Source organism: Belonocnema kinseyi, chromosome 5 (assembly GCF_010883055.1).
Source record: "Belonocnema kinseyi isolate 2016_QV_RU_SX_M_011 chromosome 5, B_treatae_v1, whole genome shotgun sequence".
Taxonomy (NCBI): Eukaryota; Metazoa; Arthropoda; class Insecta; order Hymenoptera; family Cynipidae; genus Belonocnema; species Belonocnema kinseyi.
Genome location: NC_046661.1, coordinates 109,614,512 through 109,618,912, shown reverse-complemented (window position 1 = coordinate 109,618,912; position 4,401 = coordinate 109,614,512). Strand labels below are relative to the sequence as shown.

General features: G+C 32.3%; 1 long non-coding RNA gene across 1 annotated transcript; it reads right to left on the bottom strand.

Moving 5' to 3' along the window:
• Positions 1–159: 159 nt before the first annotated feature.
• On the bottom strand, positions 160–3,939 carry LOC117172957. Its single transcript, XR_004467079.1, has 3 exons — positions 3,794–3,939; positions 450–620; positions 160–375 (listed from the first exon to the last, which is right to left on the bottom strand). It is a non-coding gene; the product is annotated as an uncharacterized LOC117172957 (long non-coding RNA).
• Between the last annotated feature and the right edge of the window lie 462 nt (positions 3,940–4,401).

Sequence of the window (4,401 nt, the reverse complement as noted above, 5' to 3'; positions counted from 1 at the left end):
ATAAATATATTCAATTTTAACATTTTTCACATATATACAATTTATATATGGCACACATACGTCACACATTGATACTTTTAGTTCAAGTTGCGGCCAACTGTTAGCGCTGTGCTTCTTCATATTTCTACTATTGAGTTGATAGGGCCTGAAGAGAATGAAGTTTTATTTCAACTTACCAGGAGTGAATGAATAGTGGAAATCCGCATTGTCGTAAAAATATTTATCACCTACTCGACTTCTATAAAATTGTTCACCGATAAGACATCTAAGTGTTGGACCTAATAAAGATCCTGGAAGCCGTATTTCTAACGATGCTCCAACCAGGAGGTCGATGTCATCCACATGCGCATATATTTTTCTTAGCTTCTCGACATTCTGTAAATTTATATTAAAATATCAACACCTATTATAGAAATTGTAATACATTTTTAAATTAGTAATTTACTTACATTCCAAGAAATATCATTTATAAGATCATAAAAATCAGTTGCTTGTCCCAGATGACAAATTTTCCGATAAGCATTATAACCCGGAATTCCATGATCCCTTCCTCTTTGAATGTCAATTGCTTCCAAGTCCAAACCATGTTTACTTTTTGATCGGAATAAATATTCCGTTAGCTATCAATTAAATATTCTTAATATTTGTAACAAATCAAAATGATTGAATCAATGCAAGTCTGAGATTGCTCTCAGGGTGAGCCGGGCCATCCTAATCATTTTTCAGAAGAAGAATGCATTACTAACTTTTTGGGTACAATTCTTGAGTTTAACCGTTTTTCAAGAATTTGAAAACAACCTGACGAAAAAATTTTACACAAAATTCAGTATAGGCCTATAATATTTTTTCTATTTCAAAGAATTTTGTAGGACTTCTAATGATTTCAAGGAATTTCGAAGAATTTCACAAGATTTAAGGGATTTTATAGGATCTCCAACTATTTCAAAGGATTTACGTGTGTGTGTGTGTGTGTGTATACTGCAGTCCCGCAAGAAAAGTTCCCGTTATAGATGACAAGGTGGTCCAAGGGGGCGAGAGAGTGACCGCTGCTATATCAGTGGAGCAACTCCACAACAACGCAGGAGTATATGAAAAAAGTGGGCAGTATCTTCGGCGGTTAATCGTGTCGTTTGCTTCAGTCATTTTCAATTATTGGCAAAAATGCCGCAGGACATTCGCTTCAGTTCGCTTTCAGTCACTTAGAGTTTAGGTTATGCGTTGCGTAACCAGGTATAACCAGGCATTATGAAAATTTTAAGGAAAACAAGAGGAAATGTTTATTTCCCAAAGAGTCAGATAATTTTTAGACGAAGTGAAATCAGGTGCCTCGAAACAGTTTATTTTGCAGAATTTATTTTTTCGCCGGGAAATTTACAAATCTTTAGAAGAAAAATCTGTCCAAGTTCGCTTTTAACAGCTTTTAAAATAATAAGTTGAATTGTTATCTTTTTTATTTATGATACCGTTTACTTTATAATACGTGATTCGAAAATCTTACAATTTAAAAATGTTATGTTTTATATTTTTATTTTTAAGCTGACATTTTTAATTTAAGGAATTTCAAAATGCAGACTTTAAGACTTGAACAATGAAAGATCAAAAGCGTCTACATTAAAAAATTGTTGATAAAAAGCATTTGTCTTTTACTATTTATTACTTATTAAAATTTAAGAAGTTTCGAAAAAACTTTAAAAATAATTTTAAATTGGAAACAATTTTAAACAACTTATAGATTTCTCACGATTTGGAAATAAAATTTTAAAGCTGTTCAATAATGTTGTATCTATTTGAAATGAAAATAATTTAAATTCTAATTCACGAAGTGTTCAGTTACCCTATCGATAGAAACTCTCAGAATATTCTGTAGCGAAAAAGCCTGAATCGTTTCAGGCTATTTGCAGACTCGATTTGAATGATTTCGCCTCTAGATATATTTTGAGAGATTTGGGTCCTTTTAACAGTGATGCGACGGTCATATAATGCTCCTATTGTATTCGTCGGTATTCGTTACGTACCGGGCGGGCAGAGTCATTTACGGCAGTTGGCCATCACCAACCCGACTCCCTTTTTAAATTTTTCTTCAAATTATTAAAGCTTTTTTTTATTCACGAATTTTCTCATTATTCATATTTTATAGTGATAACTTATATAATAATTTAATATTTGGAGTTAAATTTAAAAATGTTATCTGTTTCGGCGTACCTCATTCTATTTACGAGATACGTTATATTCATTCCAATTTGAAATATCTAAAACAAAGTTAGATATCTGAAATAATCGAAACCTTTAGATTCCGAATTATTATGTTTTAGGCTGTTAACTTTAAAATAAAAAAATAATTATTAATATTTTTATTAATTTATTTAAATTTATTATAATTATTAAATTATTATTAAGTTTATTATATTTATTTATATTATTAATATAAATTAATTTAAAATTTAATCCGAAAGCTGTAATAAAGGACCCTTAGCGAGTGTCTGCACACTCTATTGATATAGTCTTTCTGATTGTTATTTATGATAAAACTCTTATTTCAATTAAAAAAAGGACATTTTGAAGCCTTTAGACCATTTAAACGAGCTACGTGGATCTTTAAAAATATCTACCTGAGTGCCTGCGGAGAATATTCTTTTAAGCTTCTGTGAGCCTGAGAATATTCAGTGAATATTCAAAGATTTCTATCGGTAGGATAAAAAAATTAATTTTTCAATTTTCAATGTTTCCAGCCTCAAATTGGTGAAAATAATAAAATTTTGAAAATTTTAATGTTCATTAATTGATTATTTAATTCAGAGCATCGATGATGATAACGTGGATTTATATTTCTGGAATTGAATCTAAATCTTTGGACTCGATAACTTATAAAAGTTAAAAATTCTAAATTTGCAGTTTATCTACGTTTTGTTTAAATTTGTTTAATTGTAAAGTTTCACTAGTTTCCATTTTATCCGTGTGAATTAGTAGGCATTCGAATACAAAGTTTTGTGATTCAAAATGTTTAAATGAAAAATGAAAAATGAAATGAAAATATATAATGAAAAACTTCAATTTAAAAAGTTTAAAATTCAAGAGTTTCAATTTAAGTGCTTTAATTTTTAGTTCTTTATTAACTCGAATGGAAAAATGCTTAGCCTTAGAGTTCAAATTTTTTTATTTTATTGACCGTGAAAAATGTTTGCGAACCCAGAAAGACACGGGAAATGACCGGGAATTTTAATTCTTCGATTAAAATAGCTACCCGAAAATATCTGCGTACATACTTAAAAATCAGCACAGTCAACGTTATTTACCTTCCCGCGGATGCGATTTGTCCCGTGGTGCGATTTGTTTCGCACGCTGGGTATGTTGCCGCGATTTTGGTGGGGAAAGAGCTCGACCGAGAGTTAGGGGAAGCGGCAAGGTAAGTAGCGTCGACTGTACTTTTGTAAAGTTTAATTTTCGAGCACAAACATTTTTACGTTCATTATAACATTATAAAACCAAAATGGCAAAAATACAACAAAAATATTTTTTAAGACGAAACTCCAATAGAAATGATTCAAACGGCCCTGACTGTTTATGGTTTGGCGAGTCTCGATATTGCACGCAGGTGATAAAGGGTACCCCTGTAACGGCTTCTATAGCAGGACCGCAGTATATATATATATATATATGATTTTTTAGACACCCCACCCCTCTCGCGGTTAATAACTCAGGGCCAGCCCACTTATTTTTTAAGAATCTCAGGCCTGAATAAATGTTTATTATTTATCGAATAATGTTTACAAAAATGTGAAAAAATCATGAAAACCTCTTCGTTAAAAGAATCATCTGGTCTTTGTATTGGTTGGTGGATTAATCCTCGCAATAGAGCCTCAAAATTGTTCTTTGGTTCAACAACTTGAGGTCGGAAGTAGTGATTACTCAAGCGCAATATATCAGAAACGTCATACGTGGGAGTGAATAACCTGCAAATGTCAGATAGAATAGTTGAATGACCAGTTGGAATGTTGACCTTCCAATCAAAGTTAAAATTCTGTCAAATGAATAATGTTTTTTTATTTCTTTAGTCGCTTGAAATAACTAACATTGTTATCTGATATCTTAGATTTGAAAACATAAGAATGATACTGGATAAGAGCCTGTTACTTAATTAATCGAGGACTGACGTGGGGCAGCGAAGGAATCACGTCCGTTCCATGCACGAAGGAATAGTAAGGAATAGTGTTCCAATAAAATACGTGTGCAGTATTCTGAAATCGGCTCACGCACGAGCCGTTTTTGCACGCACGAAAAACGCTAACGAATCGAGTGCGATCCGTCGCGCTGCTGCAGTGCGAGATGGTTACGTACCATTCACCTATCGGACCGCCGCTCGAGAAGCAGAAGCTTGCGACGTTGAAAATTTGATTTATTATA